Raw genomic sequence first — 18,401 nt, 5'->3', positions numbered from 1 at the left:
ATCCTGGACTTAGAAAGGTGAATTAAACTCTCATGCTACTAATACTTTTCTCTTTATTTCTCCTTATACTTCTGTAGTTTTGCCATATAATGTCCATGTTATGTGATATACAAATATCCATAACTGCTAAGGCTTCATTGTAGAATGTAAGGTACTAGGTGTCCTTTTTAACATTTCTAGATTTAATGCTTTTTTTGTTGTTTAATGCTTTTTGTCTAACTCAGATTGTGACCACTGCTTTTCATTTTGCCATTATAAATGTGTAGAAGGATACAGAACTGTATTTTATACATTTGAGAAACTAGAAGGAAATGGAGCAAAAATATAAATAGTTTTTAACCTCTGAGTGGTGGGATGTGGGGCATTATTAACTTTCTTCTTTAAAGTTTTTCCAAAGTTTTCTACAGTGAGCTTGTGTTACTTATATAAGGCTTAAAAATCTGTTATTTTTTTACAAGAGAAAATTTTAAAGAAAGTATGCAAAGGTAGTTTGGTTTTGTTAATGTTCTCAGCATGTTTTTGGCCACAGCCTAAATAATGAACTAGTGACAGTATTGAACAGACCCTGCCCCCTATTTTAATCACAACTAAAATCGAGTGCATGCCTCTTCCAGGCATGGGTTTGAAACGGGAATTGTTACATGAGTGAAGGAAAATTCCCAGAGTCTTTGATGCAACTCAAGGACTGGGAGTGGAGCAGGGGAGGCCTCCTGAAAATCTGTCTAACATTTGCTCAGGCTCCTCTTGGTTCTGAGCCAAATAACAAACCCTTCAGTTGAATTTTTCTGTCCAGACACTGGCTTAAATGAAGGTATACTTAACTTGGAAATATCATTTCAGCTTTTGGCTGGAATAGCTGTTGTAGAAGAGCTTCTTTAGATGTGAAGCCATGAGGGAGTTCTCTGAGTACATGCATTTTCACACATCTGCTAATGCAAAAGCCCCAGTGTGAGCATTAGTACTCAGGAATGTGATGTGGATTTGAGATGATCTCCCCAGGATTTTGGCAGGTCAGGACAAACATTATCTTGCTCCCATATGTTTTTGTAGGATCTTGAAAGGGAAATCATATACATTTCCTTAAACTGACATGCTGAATTTTCCCACATACACCAAAAAACCCTCTCAGCAAAAATAAATTCAGGAATATGTATATATGACATTCATATATTTTGCAGCTGTTGTCAATACAACAATATAAGCTGATGGCTATTGGGAGTCACAGACAGTTTGCATTTACTCTGACTTATGTTTAAATGGCTGATTTCAGAAAACCTGACCCAACAGATAAAAAACTATGAAAGATCCCACATTTTGAGTAAGTCCTTTTTATTTTTTTCTACTCTGCACTTCCTCAGGTGCAGTGTACATGGGGCTCGAGTCCTCATTTGTCACTATTTCCCCACTGATAGCTCTGCTGCCCTATATGGACACCTCTCCCGACATACACAGTATACAAAACAACCAGGGAACCCTTGTGAAGCTAAGAAATTCAAATGTATTGATAATAATGTTGATAACACATACTGTGTACAAAGACTGTATCTGTTTTTTATCACCCTTGAGCAAACCCACTCCTGTTTCCTATGGGGTTTGACAAATAGTAAGTGCTCATTAAATGTTGACTAACCCTTTTCCTAAGTCTTTTCATTCTTCAGTCCCTACTCCCTCTAGAGAATGATATATTATCTGCCTAGTATTTTGGCTCCTTTTCTCAGAGAGTGTATTATTAAAACTTGAATAAATATAGCACCAGTTTCAGCTACGTAATGGCCTCTTGTGCCAAGGGTCGCACATTGGTTGATTCTCACTGGCACAAAAGCTGATAGGTTAAGTCTTATTTCATTCTATATCACAGCTAGGCCCACTTGTAGCATTGAACCTATGTGAGAAGGTAATAATCCCTAACCACTATTTGTTTTCATGTTTGTAAATGAGTTTTGTTGCTGCAGTGTCTTGTACCTACTAGACTCAGTCCTCTGGTTCTTCTATCTGCTTACACCACATGGTTTTTAAGCTATCAAATATTATTTAAAAGTAATATCTAGGATATATTTCATTAGTTCTTACATCCGCTGTTGGTATTTAGGGGAAAATCATGGAAAACTTTCTTTTTTTTTTTTTTTTTTACTAGTTTTCCTTGGTGACTTATAAAGTTAATTTCATAAAAATGTTCTTCTGCTCTAAAATATGTAAGATTTTCAGTCCTTTGAAAAAATCATTATAGTCGATTTTCCATGTATTACTCAACATTAGAAATCTACCTGCCAGATGATCCCAGGTGTGGGATTGCAGCAGGTAATTTCCTGAGCTGTATGGTACAGATGATTTTCTGTGTTAGAAGATGCTATCGGCTCACCTGGCCTCTTAGTGACAGAGAAATCCTTTGTTTATTCATTTAGTAGTCAGATTAACCCTAATGAATATTGGCTTCCTGGAAATAGATACAGGTGACAATGGCAAAGTGAGGAGTGGGGAGAAGTAAGACAAATTCCCTTTTCTTTCTTCACTTATAAATAATGGTGGCTTTCATTGGAGAGTGTTTTAAATCAGAAAGGAATGCAAAATATTTTAATTTAAAAGCAAGATTTACATAATCAACCTTTAATTTTTAGTTTTGAACGTTTATATATGTATATTCTTTTCAGAAGAACTAAGGATTTTCTAATTTTGGCAAACAAGTTAAAAATTTTGTGTCTTTCAAATTAGAGTCAAATGAAAATATTTCATTAAATGCTTCATGCTCGTTTGGACAGAATGAGTCATTTGAACAGGAAAATGCAACTCTAATATGTTCTTACATTCAGTTAAAATTTTGTGAATTAAAAAATTATATCATTCTTCAGCCTCTCCTACCACAGGAAAGAAAATGTGCATTGTGCTGTGTTCATTTCTATAGTCTGTTCATGCTGCTTCAGTGACATATTTATTTGTTTTCTCAGGAGCAAAGATGAAGGGCTAATATAGCCATTAGAAGATTATTCATAGAGTTATACTATAAATTGTCAAAAACTTGTAGAATTAAGCTACTTAAAATTCTTTGCTTTGTTATGACTTTTAACAATATTTACAGAAATCATTTTTGTGAATATAATCATGGATATTTGATTAATTCTCAATAATGTATGGTGAAATGAAATCTTTGTGATTGCAACTCATAAGCTTTGCTTACTGAAGGGAGGAGTACTTTACAACATTTTTCTGTGAATGGTTTTGAAGATACATTATTCCCAAGACATGAATGTATAGACACAGATGTGGAAATCTCTTAACATTCTACCAAACTTTTCCAGATCTTACAGCAATAATTTATTCTGCACTCTCCAAAGACTCCCCAAATGTCTTCTTTTACATAACTTTATTCATTGGAGGAAAAGTTAAAATTCTTCCCCACCACATGCTAAATATTGAAGATAGGCTTTTCATGATGCATTTTGTAGTTGACTATAAAAGCTCTAGAAGTTCAAGGGAGAAGTGAAAAAGCAGAGTTTATCTTTCTATGCAGATATAAAATTTATGATTTTTCCTAGCTATAGGCTTGATATTCTGCTTGAATTGTGTTATGGAGAGTTCTGAATAATCTGAGATATATATGAATCAGAGGCAGTAATAAATTCTGAATGAATCTTTGGTTTTTACTTAAGATTACTTTATCCTTAAAACTAATGTTTCTATAACCTCTGACCGAATACAGAAGATCCAAAGTACTTCCAAGGGTGAGAATTTTTCCTGGCCTCGTGTGAGTAGTTTAATTCATTCCAATTGTGTGGTACAGTGTGGCATGTGATGGAGCACATCGGAGGTATATTTGCAAATTCTTAATTTACATACCACCTTGCCAAAATATGATGCAATCCTTTACTGATTTGTCAGTAATATTTATTTTCAAAGATATTGGAAAAAGAGAAAGCAATGTATATGTGTCATATTATCTTCACAGGAACCACTGCCTATGTTAACTGGATTTTCCTTTCCTTTTCGTGAAAAACCAAAGGACAACAGTCATTATATGATTTTGTATTTTAAGTATTTTCATAATCCAACATAAATTGGCCCACCCAAGGATTATGTCTGTCTTATAAAGATGTGTTTACATAGTCATTGGGTGAAAGATTGCAGAAGTTGAACCACTAGTTTTGAAAGTTGAGCCAGACCAGGAAAAATCAGGATACAATTTGGCACTTATGGAGACGAAATGATTTCCTTTTTAGCTGCTGATTTCTACTGGGAAATGTATCCTTGGACTGAAAATTGCATCCGGAAAAATGTTTATGTAGTGTTTTTCAAATGACTGATTATTCTTCTAACCTTTAACATGAACTGTGTCTAATTTTGGTCTCTTTTAACTCTTCCATGACTAGGGGATTTTTCTCTTTGTGGGAAAAATATTACTCACAAACATATTTTTACTACTTGGAATACAAAAATGCCTTCTATGGCAACAATAACATAAAATGTGTTAAGATTTCTTCTTGGGTTGTTTTTCTGAGCAGTTAGTACAATGTCCTAAATCATCCACCCTTTATCACAGGCATTATATTATGAAAATATATAAGGTACAGATAAGGTACAAAAGATCATCTGTACCTTTATTTCACAGGTTTTATATTATATTATGTTACATCTTAAGGAACAGTTTTAGTTTGCCTGAGCAGCTACATTTCCTCCTCATTCCACCACCACCTGCACATGCGAAGTAGGAGCTTCTTGACCTTTTCATGGGTAATATTTGACCCATAGGGTTTTAACAAAGATCAGTACTTGCTCTACTTTTTTTCTTATATATTTTGTGACTTTTCTAGCTAAATTATTGTCCATCAGAGGTTGCAGGAGTCTCTGCTCCATGCTGTCTCCACTCTTGGACCTCGATTAACTAAAGCTTCATCATCAAATTATTACAGGTGACCATGGCAAGGGGAAGGGGACACTGGAGGTCTCACACTGGTCACTTCTGCTCACAATTCATGGGTTAGAACTGTGCTGTCCAATGCAATAGCCACTAGCTGCATTTGCTTATCTAAATTCAAACTAACGAAAATTAAACAAAATTTGTCCTTTGGTTCCTCAGTGGCACTAGCTGCATTATAAATCTACCATCCTGGACAACACAAAATACAGAACATTTCCATTATCACAGAAAGTTGTGTTTGAGACTAATGAACTAGAGCTTTAAGGGGACGGGGAAGTACAATCCTCTTATTAGCCCAGAGGTGGGAAAGAAGCAAATATTACCGACTTGCAATAATGTCTAACACTGTTGGTAAACGATATGCTTGCAAATATTCCTGAGATGCTCTGTATCCTTTTTTTCCCCCTTGTTTCTTTTGGGGGGGGGGGTGGTGGTGAAATGTGAGGAGGGTGATAAAAATGCACACCTACATGCATATATACATACACATATACTGTTTCTAGCTGCATGAAAAAGACGAGAAGCATACACTTGAATCTAACATTTTGCCAAGGGGGAGTCCTTATGTTCCATATCCCTTTGGAGGAAGAATCTGTATTGCATTTATGTGGCTTTGGAGAAGATATTCAGGAAAGAAACACCACAATTCCCATTGAGCTCAGAAAATGTGATTAAGGAATTTGAATGTAATTACCCAGAGTTTGGCTTTTCTTTTAAGGAACCCATTCATTTTAGAGATATTTTGATAGTGTAAATCTGACAACTAAATCTGGATTTTGGGGGGAAGACTCCCACCAGGAATAGTGTGAGTCAGGGATGAGTCCATAAAAAAGAAGCCCATTCAGCAGGGACAGCCTGAGCAATATTCTGTTTTGACATGATTTTATCTATGGCTGATATATGGAGGGGATATTTAGTGGAATGTGCAGAGCTTTGCTCTAGATTTGTATCTCCTCCTATGATTGGTGTACAAGCTTATTTAAATAAAATGTATGGCAACAATAAATATATATTTGAGTAAATCACACTGTAGTTATTTCTGATCACAGTAATAAAAATAGATTTGGAAAATTTTCTGTGTTTTCAGAGACAAAGTTCTTTTTACCCAGAGTCGATGGATTAGAATTTGCCAGCTGACAAGAAACCTTCAGTTCTTCTCTATCCTAAATGGTTTGACAGCTGTGTAAAGTCCCCAGAAAGCAAGTAACCCAGCAGAGTTTGTGACAGAAACTGTTAACCGTCCTTTTCGGTGTTTCTGCACTATCTTGTCCAGCATCTGGAAATCAGCATGTTTGCAGTCATCTCACAACATGATTTTGCATTTACATCACTGTGCTAGCTGATAAAAGTTGTTTTTTTCTTTTAAGGGAAAAAAAAAAAATCAGCAACTTTTGGTCTGTCACAAGGTCAAGTGAAGATTAGTGATGTAGTCTCTCCTAAACACATGTTTAGCTCAGGAAAGTTAAATCAGTTTCCAAAAATTTGGTAACCATTAGAGTACTTCCTAAGTCACTTCCGGATGTCAAACCTAAGGTAGAGGGGGGACAGGGCTGTATTGAGTTCCCTGCAGTTTTTTTTTTTACCAAAGGGACTTAATTTGGCAGCGGATCCAGCCAAGGAAATACTCACGCAATGGCAGAACTAGACAGGAAACACTTTTGAAAGTGCTGTTTTGATAGAGGATCATGAGATCAGGCGAAGAGCTGTGAACTTTGCATGTAGCCTAGGCCGTGGAGCACCAGGATAGCCACCTGAGGGTATGGCGTAAGAAAGGAAATTAAAGTAGGAGGGCCATAAAATTTGCACGCAGTTTTCCTTTCTCAAAAGAGGAATGCTAAGAATTATGAAATTCTTTGAAGTAGAGGGACATAATTAATGAATTTTGTTGTTGTTATTATTTTTTGGTTTTGGTTAAGCATTCCACCATCATTATTCACCTTTACATTTTTAACATGATGGTTAGCTTGACTGCAAGAGCTTACCTCATCAATTCTAACCACCTTTTTGTAGCTCTCAGAAGAGCTGTCTTCCAAGGAAAACACTGCGTTGAGCAAAGGTTGTACTTTGGGAAGATGCACGTTTTATACTGATAAGTTTTGACAACTTGCTCTGGTCGCCATGTGTCTCCCAGGCCTGCCGGTGGGTGGGTATTTGTCAGGAGTGAGAATATATCTGAGAGGGGTTGCTTTATAGCAGCCAGACTTGATTTTCAACTTCCAAGACTTTGAGCCTCCTTTCCTTACAGTACTCAGGAAAACAGAGAGGAGGAGCTTTGCTCTCATGTGTGAAGTTGAGGAGACCCCGAGGTCCTGTACAGGGAGGTGCAGATCCTCAGTCTTAGCGCCTTTGTTGGACACCTTTCATTGTCCCAGGAACTTCTCTCTGTTCTTCTCTGCCCATATTTAGGAACTACACCTTGATTTATTTCTTCTGCTGAGATGTTCTTCAGGGTCTACGGAAGCCATTTTTGCGTATAAGGCAGACTTATTCATTTCTCATAGCACATCATGAAATTGTATCTGGTTTAACTGCAACATTTAAAAGAAAAATAAAATCCATATCTGTACTTGACAAATCTGCTGGTGCTTTTCTTTAGATCATGAGTGATTCTTGGTCTGTTGTTGTTTGTAAAGGCCATGTTGGACTCTCAGCATTATCACCCACACTCTACTTCTGTGGCTCAGACAGTTGGCAGGTCCCCGAGAGCATATGGATGATTCCCTAATGGCATCTGCCCAGTTGTTCTAATCACATATTTGGTAGATAGCTGAAAGACCCACATTCAACTTCACTGAGCTTATATGGCTAACTCTAAATTTACTGTCAATACTTTTTAATCTGAAGCTCTTTCAAATTCTTAATAGTATTTAATAATAATTGCATAAGTATCCCTCTTAGTTCTAACTTTCAGAGCTCCTTGAAAACCAACAAATTAAATATCTTCCCAGTTAACTATGAGCAATTAGTCTGTACAAAACAACACCGAAACAACGTCGGCGTTTGGAGCAGAAAAAGGTTTATTTCAGGGCCATGCGAGGAGAATGGGTGGCTCATGCCCTAAAAATCCCTGAACTCCCTAAAGGGTTTCAGCAAAGTATTTTTAAAGGCAAGATGAGGGAAGGGGCATGGCATGGTTGGGTTGCACACTTCTTGGTGTTGGAATCCTTTGTTCTTGCAGCTGTCTAGTAGGTCAGGTCTCAATGTTCCTGTAAAACTCCAACAAGACAAATGTTATTCTCTGTTCTGCAACTTTTTAATCTCTATGTGAATGAAAAAGTGTTATACCCTTAAAGATCAGAGCCTTGAGAATGGGCTATCCTGTATATTTCATGCTATAGGCAACATTCTTAAAGCAATAGAATACAGAGGTTAAAGTAAAAGAAACAGATCTAACATGGAGTGAGATTTGTTCTTCCGTATTACAGTGTGATTAATTCTCTTATATCCAAGAGAATAGTCAGTACAAGCCGAGGAACCCCCTTGCCCCACATTCATCAGAATAACCACAAAACTGATTCTTAATTACCTCTTGCCTGGAGCACTGCAGCAGTGTCAACCTTGGTCCCACAAATGTCAGTCTCTCTGAACCTGCCACTTACCCCGGTTTATCTTACATAATGCTGATAGAAACTTCTTCCTCAAATACTGCTTTTATCATTTCATTGCTCCCATTTTACAATATGAAGTCTGGTATTTTGAATGAAGATTCAAAATTCTAGCCATGCTTCTTGTATACCCCTTCTATAAGCACCTGTGGTCTAATCAAATTGTCCTTCTTTTTAGTTCAGTTGGGCTCCAAGCAGTTCAGATCCTGGCTCCTAAGATCAGTATCAAACAGTGTTTCTCCTGAGGTCTTATGAGAGTTTTTCTTCATAAAGTCAATGACAGACAAAGGTTCTGGTTACAGTAGGAAAAACAGGAGGCTGTTTTATGCAGTTAGATTCAGGAGAAGTGTTCATCACTTTGATGGATGCTAGTTCCTTAGTTATAGTTTAATAATACTGGAGTGGAGGAAAACTAGCATTTTTGCATAACTATGACTCTGCCTCAGAGGGGGGGCTCCTCTGTGCTCTGTGTAAGGACAATATCCATATCTGTCAGGCCATGGTGAGATGACATTATCATGCTTCAGCTTTCACAGACAACAAGCAATAACATACCAACAAAGCTGGAACAGCAGTAGGTCTTGGCTCCTAGGCAGGCGTGTTGCCTTTACTGCCACACAGCGTCACGTATTTGGCTAAGTGTCTCCTATGATTTCTTTCTGGAGTCCATGCCATCCTCACTTTGTCATAGGCAGATAGATATAAAGTAGGTCTTAGGTTTGCCATTAGAAAAGTTAGCATCTATTTTGGAAGCCATGGACTCAACTCTTGGATTGCTAATTTGCGTGCCACACTATGGTCTGATTTTGTGTCTCAGGGATGATTTCATATCTAAGCTTGTATCCTAGGATTCTGGTAGTATTTGCTACAATCTGTATCTGTCTTCCTCTGAAAAGTGAATTTTCTCTGCTTTACCTGAATCCCGTTAGCTCTTCAGCCCATTCCAGCTCTCAGAAAAGTTGTTTATAATAATTTAATAATACCTTGTATATATATTGCAGCAGCCCTATAATATATGCAGGAAATATGTAAACCCCATTTTACAGGTGAAGAAATTGAGACTCAGAGTGTTCAGTGATTTAGCCAAGGTAAGCGAGTAAGTGGTGGACATAGGACTGTAGCCCACATTTCCTGATTCATAGTCTACTCTTCACTTTTCTCTGTTAAGTGGTGATTTTTCAGTATTGACTCATGCATGAGATCTATAGTTGTGTAAGATGTTTGGAATCCTAGTTTCTAGAGTAAACTCTGCTACTAACAAGCTCTGCTGACTTTTAGCCACTCCATTTAGTCTTTTTCTTAGCTTATTTCTAAGATCCTTTCCAGAGAAAAAATACAATATGTTCGTAATTTTATGATCCTAATTCCATTTAAGCAAAGTAACAGTCATATTATAGACATTAGAGTTCTCACCTGGAATTTTTTGTTTTATTTCTCAATGACATCTTTGAGTCTTACTAAGTTTTGAGTTAGGTATCGAAATCATTGAGCTGGGGGTACAAATTCGATTCATTCAGCAAACTCATAATCTGCCTTACATCGCTAAAACGAAATTATCTTCTAAACTCTTAAGATTAAATGTGAACAATTTGCGTTTGAGATTTTAAAATAAGTCCTAGACATTGGAGTGCTATTCCACCTCCACTAATTTATTATTTCTACATAAAGGCCTTTCTTCCTTGAGGCCTGTGAGCCGCCAGTCTTTTTCAGTGTAGTGGTCTGCACTTCTCTGTTTTTCTTTCCCTGGGAGTGCTGATTAGTGACTTGCGGTGCGGACTCTGATTTATCGCAGACCAGAGCTGCCCCTTAGGGGCTGAGCAGAAACACTCATGAAGGAGCCCTGATTAAAAAGAGTGGTAATGAAGACAAATGTTTCAGAGGGAGTTGAGAGAAAACCCGTCCTTGGCATTCCCCGTAGCTCCTCTGAGCTTTTGAAAAGGAGGCAGTGGTAGCCAAAGGAAATATTTCTCCTTTGTTGTTTATTTCTTATGGCACTGGAAACATTTTTCTTTTCCTCCTGGGTGTTCTAATTCTCACTTGTTAACTGCTTTTCATGCAGGGTTGCAATTAACCCCTGGCAGATTCCTACCCGGGTTGGCCTTATAGCCACTCCATCCCCAAAGAAGTTTTTAATGCTTTGACCTATAACCATTTAAAAATTCTTCAGACTTGACACTTTTGCCTAATTTCTTAGATCGTTAAATCACACTTCTGGTTTTCTATCCAGTGATTTTTACTAAATTTGATGTTAGGTACCTATAATCACCTTCCCTTCTTCTTGTTTTTACAAGACAGAATGCCAGTAGAAAGAACAAATTCCTACTCCCTTGGTAGTTTTCATCACAACTAGGTCGAAAGTTCCAAATCTAGTGTTATTAAGAAGGGCAGGGCTGGGGCTATATCTCCTACTTTTTGTCTTTCCTTCTCTCCATCTTGCCTTCTCAACACTGAGCAAAGTACGCAGCACATTCACCAGGTACACGCGTAACAGTTTGCTCTCGTTCACCAGAATACTTCACGGCGTCCACAATACTTTGTTCAATGTTTTGTTCAATTAGAAGCTCCTGAGCAGATCTACTTGGGTTAACAGGACAACATCAAAGAATTTAAGTTCAGATTGATCTGACCCTACTGAAAGGTTTGATTTCCAGAGGCAGGTAGTGGTTTCTAATCCAATCAGGGGGTTTCCTTTTTGTGGAGAAAGTCTCAGTGTGCTCAAGAACCTGTCAAACATCCAAGGTTAAAGGAAAATTTAAATAGAATCCAATCAGATGAACAAAGCTGATAAAAAGATACAATCCTTAGTGTGAGAGGAGCCTTTCAAGTTACCCTTATGGCCTTCTACTTCTGCCTTAAGGCAAAACAAAAACGAAGAAACAAATAAGAACAACAAATTATGAGCTTAATGTTTCTTAGATAGAAGGGAGAGTTTGCAGTTATCCCATTCTGATAAACATATGAGATTAAAGATCAAATATTTAAATATTAAAATATTTAAATATTAAAGAGCACTCATTGAGAGAAGCCTTGGGGTAAAACCTTTCACACTTAGGTTGTTTCTCTCGAGGTTTGGTCCCTCTGAACTCTTCCCCAACTATAAAGGCAAGGTCAAGGGCTGAGTCTAGGCTAAATGATGTCAAGTGCAAGGGCTGTAAGGCAAGGCCAAAAATTGCTGCAGCTCATCTGGCAACAGATGAAGACTTAGGCTGTTAGAGTAATTGCCAAGTTTGTAGGATCACTTCAGGAGCATGCTTCAGGGTAGTGGAATGCCATGTAAATTTAAACCGTTTGACATTTTCTTCCCCAGTTATCGTGGAAGTAGACTCTTTCAGTAATTTCCAAGACCGAACAAAATTCCCCCTCAAGTACTGATGGACTTTTCCTGGTCTTCAATATTGGCGTACTGTTCTTTATTTTTCCTGGCTTCAAACAGGCATATTAAGATTTCATGGATATCTGAATCTTTCTTTGAGTATCTGGGAACACATCAGAGAAACCAGATAGAAAACAGGGAAAAGGAAATAGATTATTTCCTTAGCCTTTTAAGCAAATGAATTGGAAGGATGCTTTCTGTGATGTTCATTGGCCCACAACTGCTTGGAGTCTCCAGAAACACCATCTTTTATTCCTTACTGTGTGATCTTTAACAAAGCATTTCACAGATATATTTAGCACAGTTTTTACATATGTGTTCCCAGGACCCATGGAGCAGAGTTGGAGAAATTGAAGCATTGGAAGACTTACTAAAATAATTTGAAGTTGAGGTATATACTAACGAAGGAATCGTACAAAGAAAGGGAGAGGTAGAGTTTGCCAGATTTGGAAAATAAATATTTTAAATAGTTTGCCTTAGTCTGGTGTGGCCTGTCAGTATAGTTAGCTAGGAGTCAAGTACAGAACAAATACAGGAGCAATTTACACACATTCTTCAAAAGATGGACAGAGGAAATATAATTTCATGGTAGGAAGATTAAGATCAATAATAATAGTGAACATTTATTGATTTTTAAAAAATATGTTAGTCACTGTCTTCAGTACTTTGTGAACATCATCTCATTTAATCCACATTTTTATAAATTAGGAAATTGAGGTTCTGGCCGAATTAACTCAGGTGGTGGAGCCAGGACTCAAAATCGGGCATGTTCAACTACAGAGCCCTTGCTCTTTATACCAAGCTATACCATCTCCCTGTGTGACTTTGGTCAGTCAATCCATTTATATAATATGAGAGGTGGACCGTGCAATTTCTAGGTTCTTTCGATTCTTGAATTCTTTGAAAAGTATTTTAAAGTCGGGAGAACTCTGTCATGGTGAAACATTTAGAGAGAAGCTGAAGTAGTGATTGTAATACATTTCGTGTTAATGATACCTAACCTCGATGGAGCATATACTGTATACCAGACACTATGTAATTAAATTACAAACAGATCAATTAAACCTCAAAACAATCCTTTTGACATATGTTTATTGTCCCTAAGAAAGATCATAATTATTCATAAAAGAGTCAGCCACGTCAAAGATGTAAAAGACAGTGGTTTAGATTTGAAATGGCTTTAGTTATAATAGTACACCATTGTGGCTATTATAAATCATACAGAATTGGAATCAGGAAGAAACAAGTTTTTTAAAGAAATGTTTCTCTAGATCAGTACTCTTGTACTTTTCTCTTACACAGTTTATTTTTTAATAAAACATTTTTTAATTGAGTAAAAGTGACATACTGTCTTCACAATTTGAATCCATGTTATCAGACCTCTCTCTTGAAAATAGTTCCAAATTAAAAGTTAGAGGTTTCCAGTAGCTTGAAGTTTCTAGAATTTGAATTGGGATAATATCAGGACTGAGATAGTGAGAACACCTTACCTGTGTGTCAAGCGGCCTGTGTCATACTTCTCATATTGATACTATGAGGTATTTGGTCTTCTCTTCATTATAACAGATGATTATAAATATGGAGTTGTTTCTTAATAGCTGGTACTTTTTGTCACTTAGCCCTAATTTGCTTAATTCAAGGACATACTCTGTCAGTACTGGGGAGTGAGTTTAAAGATGACTTTGCTGCAGTAATCAGATTACATTAGTGTCAAGTGCCCACTAATTATGAAGAAATTTGTATCTGCATTAGGTAAATGTCATTTCACCACAGTAGCCTAAAATGAGCTTTCCTTTCCTTTAGTTAGCATACCACCTCATTGTAAGTATTACAGGCAAGCTACTGACAAAATTTAGGCCCAAGTCCATTTGTTCTTTAGCAGGAATGGCTAGAAGATGGTCAGTCCTTCCAGAGATCTCAAGAAAAATGCCCCGCTTCATTTTTTTATCTGATCAGCTGACTTGTCACCTTGAAGTCCTGTGTATTCACTATAGCAGGGCTTGGCAAACTACTGTCACCATCTGCTTATGTACAGCCCACAGGTAAAGAATGGTTTTCACAGTTTTATACGGTAGAAAAAAATCAAAAGGAAACGAATATTTTATTAACCCTGAAAATTACATGCAATTCAAATTTTAGTGCCCATAAGTAAAGTTTTTTTTTTTTAATTTTTATTTGTTTATTTTTGGCTGTGTTGGGTCTTCGTTTCTGTGCGAGGGCTTTCTCTAGTTGTGGCAAGCGGGGACCACTCTTCATCGCGGTGCGCGGGCCTCTCACTATCGCGGCCTCTCTTGTTGCGGAGCACAGGCTCCAGACGCGCAGGCTCAGTAGTTGTGGCTCACGGGCCTAGTTGCTCCGCGGCCTGCGGGATCTTCCCAGACCAGGGCTCGAACCCGTGTCCCCTGCATTGGCAGGCGGATTCTCAACCACTGCGCCACCAGGGAAGACCCATAAGTAAAGTTTTAATGGAACATAGCCACATTCATTATGCACTTACGGATTGTCGATGGCTGCTTTCTCCTCACTATGATCACAGAGTTGAGTAGTTGTAACAGAGACCGTATGGCCTAAAGATATTCCTATCTGGCTCATTACAGAAAATGTTTGTTGACCACTGATTACAAGATCAAGTCCAAGTTCTTTCCTAGCATGACATACAAAACCATGATGATCGGGCTCCTGTGTAATCTTCTATTCTCTTGTTCTCTCCTGAGCTGTAACTATTCTGAACTCCTGGAACTTCTTAGACTCCAACGTGCTTTCTGCATATCAGTATTTCTCCACGTTAGTCCCTCTACATGAAATCACTCCTTTCCATCCTGAGTACCCCTGGCAAATTCCTGTTTGTCTTCCAATATTTTTTGGCTTAAGCATCCTCTTCTCTCTGCAACCCTAGCATCCTGTGCTGTTTCCACCTTGCACTCTTTCACCAGACAGTAAGCTTTGGGCAGATAGATATTGTCTCTTGTTCATCTTTGTATGCCAAGAACAGGTTTCTTAACATAAGCACTACTGGCATTTTGGACTGGATAATTCTTTGTTGTGGGGCGGTCCTGTGCATTGTAGGAGGTCTAGCAGCATCCCCGGCCTCTATCCATTAAACACTAATAGCTTCCACCCATCACGATAATCAAAAATGTCTCCAAACATTGCCAAATGTGCCCTGGTGGGCAAAACTGTCCCCATTTGAGAGCCACTGCTCTAGAACCTTACATAGTCAGTAGCCCATACTGGGTACTGGGTAATGTTGAATTATGTATTAAAAGACTTGATTCAGGGGCTTCTCTGGTGGCACAGTGGTTAAGAAACCACCTGCCAATGCTGGGGACACGGGTTCGAGCCGTGGTCCGGGAAGATCCCACATGCCACGGAGCAACTAAACCCGTGAGCCACAACTACTGAGCCTGCGCTCTAGAGCCCACGAGCCACAACTACTGAGCCCGCATGCCACAACTACTGAAGCCCGCGTGCCTAGAGCCTGTGCTCCACAGCAAGAGAAGCCACCACAATAAGAAGCCCACGCACTGCAAAGAACAGGAGTCTCCGCTCACCGCAACTAGAGAAAGGCCATGTGCAGCAACGAAGACCCAACGCAGCCAAAAATTAATCAATTTTTAAAAAAGGCTTGATTCACATTGAATTAATTGTACACTTCAAAAGGATGATTTGTATGATGTGTCAGATATTGCTCAGTAAAGCTGTTTTTTTTCCTTAATAGATCTTTATTGGAGTATAATTGCTTCACAATACCGTGTTAGTTTCTGTTGCACAACAAAGCAAATTGGCCATATGCATACATGTGTCCCCATATCCCCTCCCTCTTGAGCCTACCTCCCATCCTCCCTATCCCACCCCTCCAGGTCATCGCAAAGCACCGAGCTGATCTCCCTGTGCTATGCTGCTGCTTCCCACCAGCCAACTATTTTACATCCGGTAGTGTATATATGTCGATGTTACTCTCACTTCGCCCCAGCTTTGCCCTCCCACCCCATGTCATCAAGTCCATTCTCTATGCCTACCTCTTTATTACTGCCCTGCAACTAGGTTCATCAGTACCATTTTTTTTTTTTTGGAATAAAAGTTTTTATTAGTATAGTTGCTGTGCAATATTATATAAGTTACAGGTATACAGTATAGTGATTCACAATTTTTAAAGGTTATGCTCCATTTATAGTTTTTATAAAATATTGGCTATATTGACATATATACACTAATAGGTATAAAATGGATAACTAGTAGGAACCTGCTGTATAAAAATATAAATAAAATTCTAAAATTCAAAACAAAATGAGCTATAAGGATATATTGTCCAACAGAATATAACCTATATATGTATTTTTAGATTCCATATAAACACTTCAGCATACGGTATTTGTTTTTCTCTTTCTGACTGACTTCACTCTGTATGACAGACTCTAGGTCCATCCACCTCACTACAAATAACTCAATTTTGTTTCTTTTTATAGCTGAGTAATATTCCATTGTATATATGTGCCACATTTTCTTTATCCATTCATCTGTTGATGGACATTTAGGTTGGTTCCATGTCCTGGCTATGGTAAATAGTGCTGCAGTGAACATTGCGGTGCATGTCTCTTTTTGAATTATGGTCTTCTCAGGGTATATGCCCAGTAGTGGGATTGCTGGGTCATATGGTAGTTCTTTTTTTTTTAAATATAATTTTTAATTAATTAATTAATTAATTTTTGGCTGTGTTGGGTCTTCGTTGCCACGCACCGGCTTCCTCTGGTTGCGGCGAGTGGAGGCTGCTCTTCGTTATGGAGCATGGGCTCTAGGCATGCGGGCTTCAGTAGTTGTGGTACACGGGCTTCAGCGTTTATGGCATTCAGGCTCAGTAGTTGTGGCTCACGGGCTCTAGAGCACAGGCTCAGTAGTTGTGACACATGGGCTTAGTTGCTCTGCGGCATTTGAGATCTTCCCGGACCAGGGCTCGAACCTGTGTCCCCTGCATTGGCAGGCAGATTCTTAACCACTGTGCCACCAGGGAAGTCCCCATATGGTAGTTCTATTTTTAGTTTTTTAAGGAACCTCCATACTGTTTTCCATAGTGGTTGTATCAATTTACATTCCCACCAACAGTGTAGGAGGGTTGCCTTTTCACCACACCCTTTCCAGCATTTATTGTTTCTAGGTTTGTTTTTTTTTTAAACATCTTTATTGAACTATAATTGCTTTACCATGGTGTGTTACTTTCTGCTTTATAACAAAGTGAATCAGTTATACATATACATATGTTCCCATATCTCTTCCCTCTTGCATCTCCCTCCCTCCCACCCTCCCCATCCCACCCCTCTAGGTGGTCACAAAGCACCGAGCTGATCTCCCTGTGCTATGTGGCTGCTTCCCACTAGCTATCTATTTTACATTTGGTAGTGTATATACATCCACGCCACTCTCTCACCCTGTCACATCTCACCCCTCCCCCTCCCCATATCCTCAAGTCCATTCTCTAGTAGGTCTGTGTCTTTATTCCCGTCTTGCCACTAGGTTCTTCATGGCCTTTTTTTTTTTCTTCTTAGATTCCATATATATGTGTTAGCATACTGTATTTGTTTTTCTCTTTCTGACTTACTGCACTCTGTATGACAGACTCTAACTCCATCCACCTCATTACAAATACCTCCATTTCATTTCTTTTTATGGCTGAGTAATATTCCATTGTATATATGTGCCACATCTTCTTTATCCGTTCATCCGATGATGGACACTTAGGTTGCTTCCATGTCCTGGCTATTGTAAATAGAGCTGCAGTGAACATTGTGGTATATGACTCTTTTTGAATTATGGTTTTTTCAGGGTATATGCCCAGTAGTGGGATTGCTGGGTCATATGGTAGTTCTATTTTTAGTTTTTTAAGGAACCTCCATACTGTTCTCCATAGTGGCTGTATCAATTTACATTCCCACCAACAGTGCAAGAGTGTTCCCTTTCCTCCACACCCTCTCCAGCATTTATCGTTTCTAGATTTTTTTTTTAAATTTTTTATTTATTTATTTATGGCTGTGTTGGGTCTTCGTTTCTGTGTGAGGGCTTTCTCCAGTTGCGGCAAGCGGAAGCCACTCTTCATCGCGGTGCGCGGGCCTCTCGCTATTGCGGCCTCTCTTGTTGGGGAGCACAGGCTCCAGACGCGCAGGCTCAGTAATTGTGGCTCACGGGCCTAGTTGCTCCGCGGCATGTGGGATCTTCCCAGACCAGGGCTCGAACCCGTGTCCCCTGCATCGGCAGGCAGATTCTCAACCACTGCGCCACCAGGGAAGCCCCTCTAGATTTTTTGATGATGGCCATTCTGACCGGTGTGAGATGATATCTCATTGTAGTTTTGATTTGCATTTCTCTAATAATTAGTGATGTTGAGCATCTTTTCATGTGCCTCTTGGCCATCTGTATGTCTTCACTGGTGAAATGTCTATTTACGTCTTCTGCCCATTTTTTAACTGGATTGTTTGGTTTTTTGATACTAAGCCCCATGAACTGTTTGTATATTTTGGAGATT

General features: G+C 38.6%; 1 protein-coding gene across 3 annotated transcripts in view; it reads left to right on the top strand.

The window, feature by feature from the left end:
• The window catches only part of BCAS3 (BCAS3 microtubule associated cell migration factor), a 568,366-nt gene that overhangs the window by 327,779 nt on the left and 222,186 nt on the right, over positions 1 to 18,401 (top strand). The gene's annotated exons all lie outside the window — the stretch shown is intronic.

The sequence above is a fragment of the Eschrichtius robustus genome, chromosome 20, assembly GCF_028021215.1.
Source record: "Eschrichtius robustus isolate mEscRob2 chromosome 20, mEscRob2.pri, whole genome shotgun sequence".
Taxonomy (NCBI): domain Eukaryota; kingdom Metazoa; phylum Chordata; class Mammalia; order Artiodactyla; family Eschrichtiidae; genus Eschrichtius; species Eschrichtius robustus.
The sequence above is the reverse complement of the archived record's forward strand: the minus strand, read 5'-3'. Positions and strand labels throughout refer to the sequence as shown.